Source organism: Columba livia, chromosome 2 (assembly GCF_036013475.1).
Source record: "Columba livia isolate bColLiv1 breed racing homer chromosome 2, bColLiv1.pat.W.v2, whole genome shotgun sequence".
Lineage (NCBI taxonomy): Eukaryota > Metazoa > Chordata > Aves > Columbiformes > Columbidae > Columba > Columba livia.
This window is the reverse complement of record NC_088603.1, coordinates 141036364-141055179: the sequence shown is the minus strand read 5'-3', so window position 1 is coordinate 141055179 and position 18816 is coordinate 141036364.

Genomic DNA, 18816 nt, shown 5'->3' with positions numbered 1-18816 from the left:
CGTGATGACAACATGCTTGTAAAACCGCAGGAGGGGATTCTGAGAAAAAGGACATATGATCTGCCACTTAAAGTCCATTGCCATTTGGTAAACTAAGATCAATGAGGTACAAAGCAGCCCTGTAGGCAATCTGTAGCTCTTCAATAGAAAATAGAAGAGGGGAAAACAATTAACAAAGATGAAATAATTGGGATATTAGCACCCTCAGAATAAACTCACAATAATGGTGAGCTGCGACCTGGTCTTTAAGCGAGTTGTTGGTTAAAAACCCAAGCCAGGTGTGCAGTAATTATAAATGGTCTCATGGAGAATACTGTAAAGAATAACATTTAAAACCAGAGCTGCTACATTATGAGTGGGTATATGGTAGATTAAACAGATATGTTCACTAATATTTTTATAAACTTACTTGCCTGTAACATTGTTCCATCTGGCCTGACAGGGATATTTTTATGAAGACTCAGAAGCCTGAAAGAAGTAGCACACACTTCTTTTTTTAATGGTCTGAGAAATGTATTTTTTGACATTTCATTTGGGGAGGGGGGAAACGTAATGGATCTTTTGGACCTAGATTGTTTTCTGTTGTCTTTTATTGAAAAATAAAATATCTTTAAATCATTGCATAGAAATCTCATTCTACAACCCAAATTCATGTCAAAAAAGACCCTGGACCAGCTCTCCACGTAGGCTTTATGCTTTGAATATCTAAATGACTCATTTTTGTTCTGAAATACTCTTACGCACAGGCTAAACAGACTGACTTGAGCGTGCACCAGAGTGCACAAAGATATTTGCAGATAAAACTATTTAGGATTGAGAAAGCTCACCCAGGAGTTGGGCAAGAGATGGCAGGTGCTGCGCTGCCTTTAGGGCTGGTCTTTTACCTGCTGTGGAAAGCAGTCACTCTTTTAGGTTTAGAGAGTGAAAATAAGGACACGGGAGGTGGGTTATGAAAGTAGCCGCAGCTGTTAGTAGATTCTGGTGATGAAGGTGACGGTACCTGGGGCTGGAGAAGAGTCCCACGGGGCTTCCTTGTGTGCAGCACCAGGAGTCCCGGCTGGGGAACCCACACTGGCCGTGCAGGAGCCGCAGACAACAAGCCACTTGCAGGCTGCTGGCAGATGCTATCCAAGGGCTCTGTCCCCCCAAAACCATGTCGTTTGCCTAGTGAGTCGAGGTTTCCATTCCATGTTCCTTCGTGGCGACAAGTGTTTCTAAAATGAACATGGTGAAATGATTTTAGCTTTTCATTCATTTTCGTTCTCGACATCTCCAAGCATTTCTGAGGGAAATTCAGATTTTATTTGGATTCTGATTATCTACCCATTTTCTTTCTAGTTATTTGTTTTGATGTGTAGCCAACTTTACTGCAGTGATCTCTGCAGAGCTATGTGTTCTTCTTTGGCAAGTAGATGACATACAGAACAGAGGTTGGCAGAGATGGTATAGATTTGCCTCGCTTTCTGGCATTCTCTGAAGCTCTGTTCTTCAGATTTTATACAAATGAAAGCTGACAAACTGACTTTCTGGTGACAATGGAAATATTATAATCAGTTGTAACGTGATCAGACTTTTAGTCACAGTTTTATTAATGTGTTATTGGGATTTCTTTTTATCCTGGTGATAAAGGTGCTAGAACAAAGATTCTTTACAATTTGCAGGGGTAAAGCCCTAAAAATGGAAAGCTAAGTTTTCTAAAGCTTGAGCATATCTGTAGTTCAAAAGATAGAAAAGAATAAAATTGCTATACATATGTCCTAGTAGCAAGTTGCACAGCATTCAAATATCTGAAAAATAAGTAATGATGTTCTGTGTAACACAGGGAAAGTGTTGTATAAGATCCCATTGTCCAGCCTTCATCAGTTTGGCTGATAGAAATATGAGAGGAAAAATATTATTGTTTTCCCAAAGTTATTCAAAGAAAGTGGAGAGAAAATAAACTTGTATTATTTTGTTATTTACTTGTATTTTTCCTGAAGGTGGCTTTTGGAAAGCATTTTAATAAAAGATACCTATGAAAGCACATTGCATTTTAATCTTTCTTGATGTTGCCTGGGAGACACAAACCTTAAGATTGAAATGGAAGTCTTTGAAAAAAGATGTTTGCAAACTGGAGCAGAAATGGTATATTTTCTTCAGCCAAGCGTTGTGAAGGAGTCAGAATGTCTCTGCTCTGGCTGCTTCTCTGTTTTAAAAACTGCGTCCTTGGCTTTCAGCTGCAGATTAAGGGCTTGAGGAAGATGATAAATTTGAATTTTCCAAAAATGTTTAAAATCCCCGGAACACCTCAATTGAAGTTGAAGTCACCATTTGTATGTATTTATGCATATGAGCATTTAATTATTCTACACAATGTGGGCAGCATCAGGACGGGTACAGAAAGACTTCAACCAGCACGCCCAAAAAGCTGTGGGGCAGGCTGTACTTGGACAGACCTTTGAAGGTCCCTTCCAGCTCAAACCATTCTATGATTCTATGGTCAGCAATGCCTGGGGACGAGTTCGGTGCTGTAGCTGTGTGGCACTTCCATGCCCACACTGCTGCACCAGCCTTCGTGTTAGCCTCACTCTCAAATAAGGCCGGGGTTGCATCTTTGCTCATCAGGCGATGTGCTCTTTGGCCAGAACACCTGCATCCAGGGCTGGACTCGGCTGGGCTGTCCATGCCAGCAGAACTGGTGGGGTGCACAGTATTTCAGACAGCTACTAATTTGTCCAGCAGACAGCCAGAGGAACTGTCAGCAGAATGGCTGGCTGCTTTGGGAGCTGTGGGAGCAGCCAGGAATAAGGTCTGTGGACACCAGCAATGCCAGATGTCACTTCACTGGTGTTAAACACCTGAATACCCCTGTGAATCTTCACTGGATTAAAATTCCGTTTAGGCTATTTCAGTATCATAGAATATTATTTAAATGAATTAAATGTCTGTATATTCTGAAAAATGGCAGCAATATATAATCACAGCAGTAATAGCAATAATGGATTGACAACTTACATTTTCTGAAGATACGAGTGACAGTAAAGTACTAACTGTTATAACTTGGCACCCAGCTCTGCAAGCACTCATTAACTGAGCAGGACATCCCTTGTGCCTTTGTAGATGTTACCTTTGAACATAGAAGTTGCTGGCTAGAGATAATACAGGCTACTACTATAGTGCTTTTGACAGGAAAAAACAAAAGCCTGATCTCACTCCTATATTCTTGAGATTTTTCCTTTAAAAGTTATTTTTAAGAAACCAGTTTGAATAACTTACTGTATTATCTTAAGTTCTCAGTTTCCTCTCATTCAGATCCTTTGGTTATAATCCTGGCCAAATATTTTTGCCATCACAGAATTATATTAGCAAATATTTTAGGGCACACTTTTATAAGAAACTATTTGACATCAAAGTTGGCTTATGAAGTCAAAGTCGTCGCCTCCCTCCTGTGTCCTTGCCTGCTGGTCCATGCCCTGTGTTACCTCCCCTCCTGCCCAGCACTGCACCAGCAGTCTGCGGCCACACAGTGCACTCATGTGGATGAAAAACAACCTTTTTTTCACCCCTTCCCATTATTTTTCAGTTGAATCAGTTCTTTAACCTGATCTTTACAGTGGCTGTAAATGTGCCAGCACTTGGAAGGCGAGAGCTGGTGCGAGAGCTCAGCAGGTGCAGGAGCACCGAGCTGCACGGCTGATTCGTGCAGCACTTCCACTGAATGGCTTGTCACGTCCTCACGCACAGAAAATTATGTATGTGTTTGTGGTTTATACAGGTTTACATGTTTCTTATGCTAACTACAACAAAAAAATCTGCCTAAAACAAAACTCATAAATAATGTAATTATTTCATCTTTACTAAAAATTTCTGATAGAGGGCAATGTTAGTACAGCTTATCTTGTGATTACTAGCTTTGCCCTTGTTTCTCACAGTCTATAAACGACAGTATGTTTGGCTCTTCGCAGATGTGCAGCAAAGCTAATATTTCACTAGAGGTTCCCAGGAGCTGAAGTCCCATTTTGCCCGGCATACCTCCAAAGCAACCACATTGACTAAGCAACACTTATGTATCACTGCCTGTTTATTTTTAATTTGCCAAAAGGGCAGTGATTTACCTGCTGGGAAATCTCGATATTCAAGTATAATCCCCAAGTGACAGTGGAAAGTCTTCCCTCTCTTCTCACAGTGTTTTTCTTTACCAATGAGCAGATGGAATTAAGAAGTACTGAAATACGAGCAGTATATTTAAAATGTTAGATACGGACAAAATAGCGAAGTCAGTTAAAACCAGCCAAGCCTCTGTCCAAAGCACGAATAAATCTTCGCTAGACTTGATGACCTGTGATTTCTTCTGCTCATCTTTGTATTATTCAGGATTTCTTGATCTTGTTCAGTAAGAGAAGCAACCTGCAGGAAAAGACTTGGGAAGGGCTTGTCTCAGGGGGGGAAGTGGGGGTGCAAGTAGGATCTTCAGTGAAAAATTAATGAAAACTGCTGTTGTCTAGTGTTTATTGAGCTTGGAACCAATGTTTCCAGCCCTGGTAAAAGCAGGAATCATCAAAACTTTGGGTTTCTAACAGTGTTATGGTCTCCAAAGGTACAGGTGACCCCTCCATCTCACGCTTGCTTTCTTCTGGGATGTTTTTTCTCTCTTGGCTGTTACCAGGAAGGAGAGTTCAGAGGTTTTATTCACAAAAATCAAAACACACAGCTCTGTTTTTCCATTCTTAGAGAAATTGCAGGTTAATGCAGCAGTTGTTATGTTTCACATTAATGAATGTGCAGAAAAAGACTCATTTTTAAGCTGACATTCAAATGAAAATGCTGCTTGGTCTACTGGCTTTTCTTATGTATAGTCTTCACCAATATAGCATTTAAATTCTGTGAGTTTTGCATGGCTGTTGGGGATAAGAAGCTCAGGGATAAGGTTAAGGTGACAAGTGTACTCTGAAATTGGCAGTAGTTAGGTCTCAGGCATGGAAACAAAGCCTGGTTTTGAAAACAGTGCTTGAGTCTAGGAGAAGGCTGTTATCTTTGCTGTGTTTGAAGAAATATAAAGCCAAATCTTGTCAGACTAACTCAGCTGCAAAGCTGCCACTGAATGTGTAGAATATGATTATACCCTGGGGATACAATTTAAGCATATTAAAATTGCAATCTCTGTATGTGCAGAAGGTGAGTTTTAGCAGCAAGGCCCAGATAAACAAACGTTCATACCATCCAGCCTGATAATAGTCACAAGCTGTGTCATCTCAGACCTGATTTTTTAATGCCGTGTAGCACTATATTGATTTTCCTATGAAAAGAAGACCTGAAACACAGCCAGACTAGTGGTTTAGCATTGTGTATTAGCCAAAGTGAGATTAAAAAAAGATTGTTTTAAAGGTAAGAGGTGAGTTACTGCATGTTCATACCAGAGTTTGAGAGTCTTGGCAGGACGTTTACTCCCAGTAAAACATTGCTTGTTGGAAAGATACTCATTCCTTTACTGGAATGAAATGACCTCACAGGAGGCACCAGAGTTTACCGTAGCACTTACCCCTTATTTAAGAGGGTGAGTGATCACTCAGCAGTGGCCTTTTTTGATATTTCATCTTTACATCTTTACAAGTACATTCCACAAATCAGGCAAGGAGTGCTTTTTATTCTGTTTTACACCTGGAATGCAGGAACACAATAGACATCTTTCAGTTAATTCCACTACCCTCTTTTTCATCATTTTGCCCTTTGTTTATTCTGCAGCTGAAAATATTAAAGATCTGTCTTTCTACTGGGCTTTTCTGGTCTTGGATTAAATAATGAACTAGATTCTTCCATGTCACGTTCCTTTGAATCACATTTATTCCACTTAGGTGAATTAGTAACTGGATTGACTATGTTTCAATTAAACAATAAAGATAGACATGAACTTGAACTGAATTCCCTGGATTTGGAAAATACAATACGAAACAAGACCTTCTTATGATAAGGCATGCATTGAGAACAAGAAAGATACCTGGAAGAACTGTTGACACTTGCTACATTAATTTGAGGCAGCTGTAAGATAAGGAAGCACCTTTTCCTGCCTAAAGCACAACTTGGATGGCAAACAATCAAATTTGGTAGATGCAGTTACAAGTTTCACGTTGCGGGTGAGAAATGAGATGTGAAAGTGTGTATAATAATAAACAGTAAGAGCAACAATTTATCTTTAATACCGTTTTCATTTGTAAATCTCAAAGTGAGGTGTGTTACTTGTATGTCTTTGTTTTATGGATGGGGAGAGTGAAGCATTGGGAAGGGACCTGACTTGCTCCTGGTGAAGCTGTATTAGAGCAAAGACTGCATCCAGGCCCATAGCCCAGGGTGAGAATGGCCCCGCTGTGGGAATGGCTGCCTTCTCCAGGCTGTCTTTGCTCATCAACAGCAGAAATTTAGATTTAATTTGAAATGTGACTCTTCTGCTAGGACCGCTGGTTCCTACCACAGCAAGGCTGGCTGAAAGGATGCGCTTCTCAGCAAAGAAGAGGAAGAGGGGGAGCACAGGAGAGCTTCAGAAAGGACAGCAATGGTACAGTGCAATTTGGAATCATCATGTTTGAAACCAACTGTCTAAATACTGTCTTACTATCTGTGTTTCAGGTAAAAATATGCTCAGAAAGGGCATTATTGTCAATGGGAAAGAAATGGCCTCTCTTTGGCCATGGTGGAGGGGGAGGTCAGCAATTAATAGCTGGATGGTCACTCTATGGAAAGCTTTGATTCTCCACATTAAAAAAAAGACACTTTTTGGCAATGCAGAACATAGATTGCTCACAAAAATGCTAGGTGGATCACTTCCCTTCTTTTGCAGCTGAACCGCGACCCTTTGCTAACTGCAGCAACTGCTTATAAAACAATTACTAGGCTTTAAGCGTGTTTTATGTGTTTTATTTCTTCTTTGTGCAAGTTAATTACTCTTGACTTCTTCCTTCCCGTCTGCTTTTCTTCTTCTCAGTGTGTTTTTTTCTGTTATATTTGCAGATTCAAGCCTCCTCCTCACACATTGCACGTGGATCTGCTTGTCTCCTCCATGAGCCCTCCAGGGTAATGCTCTCCTATGAGTCAGGGACCACTCTGATTGTGTGCTGTGGTAGCCCTGATTTGTAGATGACCTTTGAGTTTCTTTCACCCGTCCTCTTAAATAACAACAGCTCCTGGGAGCTTTTGGCCCAGAGGCTCACAGGTTTCCAGGGTACCGGGAGCAAAAGTTGAGCCTGGGTTTGATCTCCTGTATATGCAGTTTATCCCAGTCTGGTCCTCTAGTTGCACCCCCGAGTTTGGAATTATATTTATACTGCCTTAACCTCACAAAACAATGTGCTCACTGTGGACATGCCCCCACTCTTTGGTTCTATGGCTTTTAGAGAAACAAAAGCTGAAGTCCGCTCAGATATTCAGGGAGAAATGCTGAATAATTAAGGTTGGCAGGGACCTCTGTGGGTCCAGGGTCTGATACCTGCTTGAAGGCAGCATGGGATGAGATGAAACAGAAGTGAGATGCCTGGGGATCAGGGCTGGAGGTCTGCAACCCAAGGGAGGGAACAGGAGCCCCGTGGCCTCCCAGCTCTCTGCAAACACTGTGGATCCGTTGCAAAGTGCCCTATAACAAACATGGCAAGAACACTTGGGAACAAGAAGCCTTGTCTGAACTTCTTAAGTGGCAAAAATCTCACTGTTAAAATCTCAGATTTTAAAACTGATCTAGATAAAGCAGGGCAGATTTTCTATTACAGACATGCCCTAGGGCATCGAGGGATTAACATCGCACTTCCCAACATCTGGAGCATCCATGGCTCTCATTAATTTCATTTAGGAATACGAATGCTTAACAGTCATGGAAATCTGGCCCTCAGCAGTGAGGCTGAGGAGATGTGTATTTTTTAGAGCAAGACAATGATAGGAATGAAAGCAGAAATTTGGGGTTTGTGATGGGGAAGGGGCTGACAAAAACCAGCAAGTTGCTCTGTGGGGTGGCTCTGCTCTCCTACCTTCCCTTTCCTCCATATCCAGGCACCGCTGGTCATTTACATGGGTGTACCTATAGCCCCTGGGCTGATCCAGCCCTGCAGTGCCCTGCTCAGAGCCACAGCAGCATCAGGAGGTGTCCAGGCAGCCAGGCTTGGTGTCCGGGGTACACTGAGCATATCAGCTTGCTTTGCCACGTTAGCTTGTTTCTGATAAAAGTAAATTATTTACACCTCTGTGGTGAAGCAGATCTCGTGTCTGTGTGGAGCACACACGGCTGAGCAAGGGCTGGCTGGACAGGAACAGTAGGGCACGTTTCTGTGCTTCATCACTCTGAACCGAAATACTGATAGCAATGCACAAACTGCAGTGTTGTCAGACTCAAAAACCTTAAAATAAGTAATTCAGAAGATCTTAGGGTTGCGTTTTACAGATATTTGCTCCTTTCTGATGCCACTAACAATTCCCACCTTCAAGTTTTTCTATGATATTTCCCTTTCATGAACATGCAGATCTATTCACTGCGGCAATTAGGCAGAAAACCCTCATAATATCCCAGGCTCTCACAATCCCTTAGTGAGTGTCACGACACTGCGGCTGGCTTGCTGTGTTTGCAGAGACCTTTTGCCTCGGCAGCTTGCACATCCTGCTGGTCTTAATGTCACGCTGCCAGCCCAATGGATTCATCCAGACTTTGTGATCTGATAAGAGCTGGTGCTTGCAAGGGAACTCGTGTATTGGGGTGAGATCTAATACTTGATGTGTCCTTTGCCGAGTTGGCAATGTGCACAGACTGCTGGATATTTCTGCTTATGTGATTATTTTTTAAATTTCACTTCTTAATACTCAGAGTAGATTGTTTTTACAGAGAGTTCATATATATCCCATGTATGTCCCTTTGTGGAAACAAAGTGTGCATGGCTAATTATAACTGAGAATTAGCATATACCTAAGGCCATAATATATTTGTAATCTAAGACATTTATCTGTTTTTAAAGGGCAGTGAACAAACACTCCTGGGAGCCTCTACCTCCCATCCAGTTACTGGGTAGTTTGTTCACTAGATTCAACATTTTTTGGATTTTCACTTTCAACTTATTAATGAATTTATATGAGAAGTAAAATACACAAGTGGGTGAGAAACTACTTAAGAAGAATGCCACTGTCACCGAGGCTATAACTATTACCAAGTCACACCATTTTTTAGTGTGACATCCATGTATATGTCACACCAGCTGTTTTGCTGGAGTAGCCGCATGGCTCACACAGTCTTATATCCTTTCCCTAACAGTAGTCAGCAGAGGAAGGAGCAAGAAATGTCCTAATCTTGATTACTTAAGGATAAGGGTAAACTCTGACTGATTTCAAACTGTTGCACCTCCAAACACTCATGTTAGTATTCATGCCCTTACTGGCTCCTATGGGGCTTTTCATTGGTAACAACTACTAGCCAGGTGTCCTACAGCTGAACTATTCATCATGAGAAACAACCTTATTTCACATCGCGTCTGCATGTGTCATGTTTTTATTTTTTCCAACTGTCCATTTTTCCTTGCATCATGAGAGAAAATGGAAATCTGTTCTACACCTTTCTGTATTGTCATTATCTGATGCATTTCTGCTACTCAGGTTTCTGCGCCTAAGCAGTCTTTTCCATCTTTGGGCTTATCCACCCTGGAAATGAACTGTTTTCAAGTGAGAATGTGAATTCAAAGTGCTATGCCGTTTTGCACAATCTTCTTGTGTGGCCACCTCTGCTCTGCATTTGGAGGGCTTTGTGTTCCGGCTGACTTCTGCTGCACACAGAGAACATGTTGCGAAAGTCCCAGTTTACTCCCGGTAGCTCAGACCTTTTCCCACCATACCTCAGCAAGCAAGGCAGACATGCCAAGGTGCAACCGCACAGCAATACTGTCTCGGCAGGACACCATGTCCCTTGGCAACCTCCACTGCTGTCCTGGTGCAGGAAGCCTCCTCAGGAGGTCGTTGATGATGTTCCCCAAATCCTCCTTTAAGCCCCTCTGACTCTGTAGTTCCCAAAATGGGGTTAAGTGCTGCCATCAGGTGTGTAGGGATGGCTGGGCACAGTGCAAAAGGTGGGGCGGAGAGTGTTGTGTAGATTACTTGGCTGCAATTTTACAAACTATGTGTTTGTAAGATTAGGTTTAAGGTGATGAAAAAGGAGAAGGTAGGACAGAAGTGTCCCTCTTTGTTGTCTCTGCAATTGCCATGCAGCCACAAACTCTCTGTTGTCCTGGTCCAAGGAGAATTTGATCATATGGGTGAGTTTGGAAGGAAGCTGGATTTAATTCCTCAGCTTTTAGAGCAGTAGTATGTCCCAGGTGGGACTCTGCAGGGCTGTCAGGTTTATTTGTTGGTTGTGGATTTTTTTTTTTTCATTTGCAGATTATCTGCACATTTGAACTCAGAGTGATGCAGAAATCATATATTCTGTAAGGACTTTCCCATTAAAGGCAAGTTCGCAGCGTAAAAGGTCTCCGAGGCTCTGCGGAGGGCTGGCAGGAGTTTCTGAGTGACTGCCAAAAATATGTTCTTGCAGCAGTGTTTCCACACTGGTGGCACTACAACAGAGGCAGCTCCGCTAGAGACGGAGCAGGCAAACCCACGCCTTGGCAGGATGGAGCGCTCTGCCTGCCTAAGCGTAAGGGTAGCTGTCATCTTTGCCGTTTTATTTGTCTTCGCCTAAGGCAGGGGTAGGAATTATGTTCATACGGCAAATAAAAATAGTCCTAGTAAAAATATCCTAGGTCTTTATCCTCTCACTTTTATCTTACCCAAGAGTTATCTGCAGCACTTTGGAAAGCTGATACTCTCTGAACACAGCACAAGCCTTGTACAGTGTTGGGTGCTGGAAAGGCAACTAATTACCAGGTAGTTACAAGTGCTGAAGAGAGGGAAGGAGAAGGGAAACCCCCTGAACTTTCCACGGTTTCAGTATTGCTTTAGCTGCCGTGGATTTAGCACCTTTTCAGCTGGGACCAAGAAGAGGTTTCAAATGACTCGTGCAAACGGACTAAAGTTTCAGGACAGCACATGCCCAGGAGGACATTCTCTTCCACCTCGCTAACTCCCAAAATATCCTTGGCAGGCCCTGGCTGAGCGGGGGGAGCCTGCGGGGGTACAGTGCGTTACCCAACCAGCCGACCCAGCTCTTGGTGCAGGGAGTCATGCACAGGGCCAGGCCTGTTCAGTGACTGCAAACTTCTACATGCAAACAAGTGAACGACAAATTGAAGAAAAGCTTCAGCCATGCTGATAAGCTTGTAGGGGCACACAGGGCTTGTTTGTTTGGATTGAGGTTTAGTTTGGCCCTCCTTTGAACCCCACTAAGACAGAAGACTGTACTAAGCTTCAGGGCAGCGCAAGAGGCCAGAGGAGGGTGACTGGCAGCTCCCCGGCCATTTGGGGCTTGCAAGAGGATACACAGCATCAGTCCTGCTCCATAGGTCACATCCTCCAATGTCCTGGAGGTGTTGGCACTGTCATGCTGGTGTCTTAGTTGGAGAAATAAAAAACTGAAAATGTCTGCGTTGTAACACACCTCAGCCAAAGGTGTCACAGGGTTTCTGCGAGATGAGCAGAGCCAGTGACGTTTCCGTGTCTGCCTACCCGTGATTTCCATATCACTGAGCATTAAAGACACTTTGAGGACATTAAAGGGACCTAAATTTCAGAGGAAAAATGCATAGCAGTTTATGACCTGTTGCTCTGTAAGGACTACATCATCCGTGAAGGATCAGCTATGACCTTACAGGTGCTGGTCTAAATTCTTTCACTCCCAAAAGCACACAAATTGTTCTGTGCTTGCAAATACAGCTTGTACTAGCCATATGTGTTTTAGGACCATGCCATGTAAGTATTTTGGGATGGCATTTAAAAATAATTTCAGTAATATTCAGAAAAATATTTTCAGTAATAAAACTTTCTTTTCAGCATCAGGCATGGTCCATGAAGTGTAGGAGCTTACGGTAACTTATGGTGATGCTAGAGAAAGCTACTGCCCCTCAGAAAAGAGGCTTGCTGCTGGACGAAGCCCTTGTTTGTAACCTAAAGCACAGTTATGCAGGAACTCACATTATGTTCTATTTTGAAATATTCTTTTGTGAACACTTTAAGAACTGAAGACAGGATTTATGATGCACAGGGTGAGAAGACAGTTCCTTGCTCAGCAGTACTACTGCCCAGAGAGCCAGGCACTCTACTAGGTCATTTGTTGTCCTATCTTTTTCAGAATGTTTTTGTCAGGGTATTTTCTTGTTTAAAATATAGCTTCAGGCAGAGGGAAGCGGCCCCATAGTTTTATTTTATTAAAAAGAAGGCCCTTGAATATCCCCTCTCAGTTTGGCTATACCTATGAGGTGAGTGAGGTGTGCTCCATGCAACTGGGTAGAAGACTACAATGCATGGATAACATTCAGGGCAGTGATGCTTTAGATGTATACCTGTGATAATAAAGCTGATCTGCATACAAAATATTCTCTTAAAGAAAAGGCAGATGAAGAAAGGCAGATCATGTTCTGTTCCAGCTACCTTTTTAGGATGCTTTGGAGGATCACAGGGTCTTTCTGCAACATTTTTTTGTGATAAATGAATGCTCTGGAAGCCATTCTTCCTATAAAGGATGCCAGCATGGGTGGAACCGTGGAAAGAATCTGCTTGTCACCAACAGGACAAAGGACCTATACAGAACTGCTTTTTATTTGTAATATATTACACTGCATAAACCTTAATGGGCCATGGGTGCTGGAGCCAAACCTTCTGGACCAGATCCAGCAACCGCAGGTGTTCCCAGGGTAGTGCCTCCACCAGCTTCAAAGCAAAGTCTTCTACTTAAGCAGCTCCACCGCCCTGGCTCGTGTTCAGAGCCTGGGGCCTCAACTCAGACCCACAGGCCTACTTTTCCTACACAACTAATTATTATCCTCTTAAGCCCTTGCAACATGATTGCACAACCATAGCAAAGGTTTGTGCTCTCCATGACAGTGCTGTCAACAAAAGGTCTCTTTGCACAGCTTTTGGGTCATATTCTCAGAGGCCTGTACTGGAACAAGGTCCCCAGGGAGTGGTCATGGCCCCAAGCCTGTTCATAGTCAAGAAGCATTCAGATAATGCTCATAGGTATAAGGTTTAACTTTTAGGTTCCCCTGTGTGGAGTCAGGAGTTTGACGCAGTGATCCCCATGGGTGCCTCCCAACACAGGATATTGTGTGATTCTATGATTCTACTTTTTGCACTTCCTGGTATGTGACTACAAGAATATTAGTGCAACAGTTTGGTGAAAACTTGCCACAAGAAATAAGAATAAAAGAGGATTTAGGCTTTTTTTTAGCTTTTAATCACACACAAAATACCAAATAATGTTGCTCATTTACTATGCAATAGAAGTATCATCTGTTAGAAAAGGACAAACGAAGAAGCTAATATGCAAACTCAAGCTGTCCTCCACCGTGTGTTACAATGGCTGGTTGGATTTTTACCATCTGCTGCCTCTGCTCTTGTCACTTTATTCTGCCTTAGAAGTCTCTACTCAGTTGTAAGCGTTAGTAACTGATCAAAGACCTGCTAGAGCCTGGATGTGAGCTGTTTGCAGGATGAGCCCCAAAGCGCCAGCCGCAGCAGCTGGCTGAGCACCAGCAGTGGGAAGGTGTCCCTCTGTCTGTAAGGAAAATCATAGGGTGTGAATAGCGAATCAAACCAGAGCCATTACAATATCCTCTTATGCAATGTTTTCAAAAGGGCATTTATGGCAATATGTTGTGAATCTGGAAATCTCTTTTATTATTTTTCCCCTGGAGATCTGTATTAAAACATATAAAAACATTTGTGGCTTGTTGTGTTTTTTTTCATTTGCAGAGCTTATTCCTAGAACAGTACTTTTTACACTGTGATCTTCCTCAGCACAGGATCTAACCAGAGGGGATTTATCCCACTGCTTCTGTGGTGGGATGAGGCAACTGCCAGGTTCAGGTTTCTTCTAACAGCTCGGTACCTGCATTACAAATAAGACCAGCATTTATATTGCTCATACTTACATAGTTTAAATATCACCAAATGATGTAGGCTTCAAGAATCTGTATGTAAAAGCATCACTGAAGTTCCTTTATCTCCCTTCTTGCAATGTCTAAGAAAAACCTAGTTGTGGTAAAAAGCTCTTTGCTGTAAATTACATTTTAGTCACAATTAAAATTCAAGGTATGAATCTGGAAATGGCTCAAAGAAGGATTTCTGTCCTGGGGTTCTTTGAATTAATTCTTTGCACATCATGTGTAATGATTAAGTCCTCAGTATTGGTCTTGTATGTGTATGAAATTGTGATTGCCCCATTGTGAACCAAAGCAATGCTTTCATACAGCGTAGAGGATTGATATGATAGTCGTTATCACATTGGTACTGGTTGCAGATGCCACTGAAATAGCCTTTATTAAGTAAACCACTTCAGGAAACAGGTAATATGTGATTGGACTCATCAAAATGAGTTATTTCTCCATGTTCTGTTTGTAACCTGATAGCTTGCAAGAGATGAAGCTGAAAAATGAGACAATTATAGCTGCAATTAACACCACATGTCTGAAGTATACCTTGAACTTGGGTTTCTTTCATATTTGGAATTGTTACAGCACGTTTAACTGCTGTGTGGCCTTTCCGGCCAAATCCTATTTGAATAATGTTGATAGTAAAATTAATGTATTTGAAGCTTCTGTAAAATTACTCTGCTCAATTTGAGCAGCTAGGACCACATATGCTTAAGTATGAATTTTCTGGGAAATGTTTCTCTCCTTTTAGAAGCACAAGCATTCCCTCTAACTCCATCTTCAACCTTTTCTGGTTGATATTTTTCCCCCAGTGAGTTGTAGCTATCACCTAATTGAATTAATGGATCCATATCTGTTTGCAGAGGTTTGTACAGCTCATGCCCCATGTTTAGGACTTTTTAAGCTAAGTCATTATAAAAGAGGAATCAAAATTTTTCCAGGGTTGCCAATTCCAACTGTAATTTCAGGATGTCTCTGATCCAGGATATACAAAATACAACATAGTTCATTGAAACTTGTTGTGCTTCTTTCCAAAGAGCCCACCTGCTGATGAGGGGAAATGAATGTCTGTTAATGCATTCATACATGTGCTTCATTCATAAAATATGGGCTTCCTATTTTGTCTCCTGAAAAACTGCGTATAATTTGTTTGATTTTGCAATTATTGTAGTGGATACTAATATTGTGAGGGGTTTATTATTATTATTTAAATCAAGTTATTTTTAATAGTGTTCCAGCACATGAAATTCTAAGCACGTTCCTGGCAAGGAGTCCCTGTAGCTCATAGCTCCTCCTCTCACAGCTCAGTTGCTTCAGTTGATGCTGTGACTGTCATTACAGTGACACTTTCAGAGCATCACTCAAGAACATTAATGCAGGTTTAATTACTGTTACGGTTGCCCTGACAATATAAAAGCTCCACTGTATCATCCAGATAATTGTCCACGGGCATTTACGATTATATATTTACCCACAGCACAAAATCACTTCACCTTTAGTGAAGTTTGTTGCTTTATATCTTTGTACCACGCTCCATACAGTCCTTTCAAAATTTATTCCTTGCAGATTTAAAAGCCATCATTTCCACTGTTTATGAAACACTGTTTATGTTCCACTGTATTATGAAAACCTGAACTTCTGATCTGGGATTTGGGTTGACTTTTCTTTCTATTTTCCCTTGCAGCTCCTGTGGAATATCAGGACTCTGATCTGCCTGCAAACCCCAAGCAGTTAAATACAACCTCAGGTGGGTTTTCTGTTTAAGGGCATGATTTCAGGTAGCTCATTATGACAGCCTCACAGTACCAGTTATCTAGCATGGGTAGGTATATAACTTTGTATTTTCATTGGAATCTCATTTATTCTGTGTTCTGCGAGTGCTGGAAGCCTAACATGTCACTAGTATTCTTTGTAGTCTTTTGAAAAATATCAGCTAAATCATTAGAACACAAGGAAAATAGGTACTTCTCAAATTTGTCTGAAGTTTCCCTCCTATTAGGGCATGCAAACTATGTGAAAACTTCATTTCTGGCTTCAGCCAAAAGCAGTTGCACGTAGAGCTGAACATTAGTGAAAACTAATTATGCTGTCCTCAGCTTCCCGGCGGTGGAAGAAAAGAGGAGTTATCAGAGGAGGATGAGCCAAGAGAATGACCTGGTTTTCCAGCGTTGTGCACAGAGAGAGGCATAAGCCGTGGCTGATGAGGAATGCTAATGGTACCGTGCAGCTGGCATCTTGTGCTAGAGCAAGCAGCCGCAGTGACAGCTCGGTGCTGCCATCGCAAGAAATCAGCACTTGTCTTGCGGGAAGCAGAGCTGCGTGCTGGCTCATCTGGCACTGCCGCAGGGATTTCACTGCAGTGCTTTATTATTACCTTTAGTTTATACATCGCTCATTGGGCCATTAGGAATGCCATGTGAACGTGTGATTTCAATTGCCCATAGGGGAATCTGCCAAAGGGAAATGTGACGTGGGCCCCACAGCTTTGTGGTGTCACTGTCCCATAGAAGCTCACAGAGGTTGCGGTAGGAAGAGACAATTTGCTCCATGGACACCAGTAGTAACCATGTCTGCTTCTCATGATTTGCACCTTATTTTTCATACTTCAGAAATCCCAGCTCACCTTATCACGCCCCCATCTCCCTCCTTCTCCACAGCCCCAGGTACTCTCCATCTCTCCAACACCGCTTGCCCACAGGAACCTGCCCAGGGCCGGCCAGGAGGCAGCACCTTGGCTGGTCCAAGCCACTGCTGTCCAGCTAAACAGAGCAGATGACTGCTGAGCTCCTGCTCATGCTTCATCTTGGTGCAAGTGGCCACTCTGCTGCGGACAAAAATGATGAGCAGAATGTGGCTTTTATCCAGTGCCCTCCCACCAAAACAAGAGGACTCAATTTGTTAAATAAGTCTTTTTTACTTTGAAGAAAAAGAAGAAGATGAGATCTGCCACAGGTGGAAATTTTAACATGACTCCCTAGAAGAAGACAGGTGCTACTCCGGAGAAATGCAGAAACTTTGGAGTCCTAAAATCACAGAGCTGTATCACACCAGAGCCAAGCGAGTATGATGGATTGCCTTTGATGCAAGGACAGACTGCCACTACTGGTACCTGTAACCTTGCCTCAAACTGAAAAAGAAGCAGCTGTCTGATACTTTCTGGTATTTCTGTACGAAAACTGAAGTTTAGAAATCACCTATCATCTGTCAAAGATCTTTATGAATATTGTGCTGCTAAATGCAGAGATGATTAATATGTACTATGAAGTTTTGCAGCAGAGAAGCAGAGCTCGCTGTTCCAGGCAGCCCTAGCCCAGTCATGTGGGGTTTGTTGAGAGCTCTTTTATCTAGACAGAGAACCTCAAGGAAATGTTATCTCAGCCAAAAGGCTGACAGGAGACAGGATGTCATGCGGATTACGAAAATATTCTGATCAGAATTTAGAAACCAGACACCTTACAGAGACAATAATGAGGCAGAGTTTAAAGGGTATCAAACGCAGCAGCATCTCAGCTGTGGTCCTGCAAGTGGGATTACCCATGTCAAACCTCCCTGTTGCAGTTGCTGTTTTAATTCAAGTGGAACAGATTTATGAACACATTGTGTAGACAGCAGAATAAGAAGGATGATTTTAATGTCTAGTCCATTTCTTTTTCTCAGGAGAAATGCTGGGATGCCCTTACATCCCCATTTCTACATAGTCCTTGGCAGAAGGGACAATCCATGGTTGCTATTTTTTAAGATTTTACTGAGAACAAGAGGTTAGTTAAGGCAGTTTTAAGTGTTCATCACCAAAAAAAGAGAAAAGGTACATTTTCTGAGTTTGCCTTTATCCCTCGTGATCACGTCTTCCTACCATCTTCAGGTGGGATTAAACTGTTGAGAAGAAGAGTTCCCTGCACAACAAGGAGAAAGAAAACACAGAGCTCAGAAAATGGGGAAAGGTACTGGGATGAGAAAACAACCTCAGAGGAATTAGGTAAACAGAAGGAAGAAGAAACACCGAGGGAATTGCAGAGGAGTGCAAGACTAGAGATATGCCTGGTAGGGCTACAGCCAGGTGTGGGTGGGAGAGGGGAGGAAGGAGCAAAGGGGGCTTGGGAGGGGGCAGGTGAGGTGGGGGGTATTGGGGCAGAGCACCCCCAGCCCAGGGCCTGGCTGGTTGTTAGCAAGGTAATCACAGAAAGAGGAATTAAATGCTCCCTCCTGTAATCCCACATGTTACAAAAGGAAATAATTTTCTCTAAATAACAACCAGAATTTGCTGTGCCTGCATTATTTGGAAACCTGGAATAAAACAAATCAAGGTGGGACAGACCTGTCCTTTGATAATAGGAAGAAATATTAATATGGCTAACAAATATGAAGAAATTATTTTTTATAAACCTTGCAGCTGAATTTTTAAAGTCCCCATGGTAATTTTGTTTTGCTTTTTTCTTTTTCTTTCCAGACTTGAAGGTGTCGGTGTAGTGTGGCACATTAGAATACTCAATGCTCTTTCCACTGCAGCAGTTAACTCTACAGAAAGACTTTCCACAGTCTTGGAGATCTGCTATTTTTTGTGTGCCCTGCTTTTGCCACCATGGAATTTCAACAGGCATCAAAATATCAAAGCCTGATATTCATAAGGTAGCTTTAATACCTTGCAGAAATGATAAAATTTGGCCAAATAATGTTTCTCTAAGTCCAGGCACATATATCTTCAGAAAAATATAATTTCTGGGATCAGGCTCTGCTGCTGCCTGTTTTCAGCTTTTTATTTTGTAAGGTATTGACATGCCTCAGCTGGATTATGTCCACA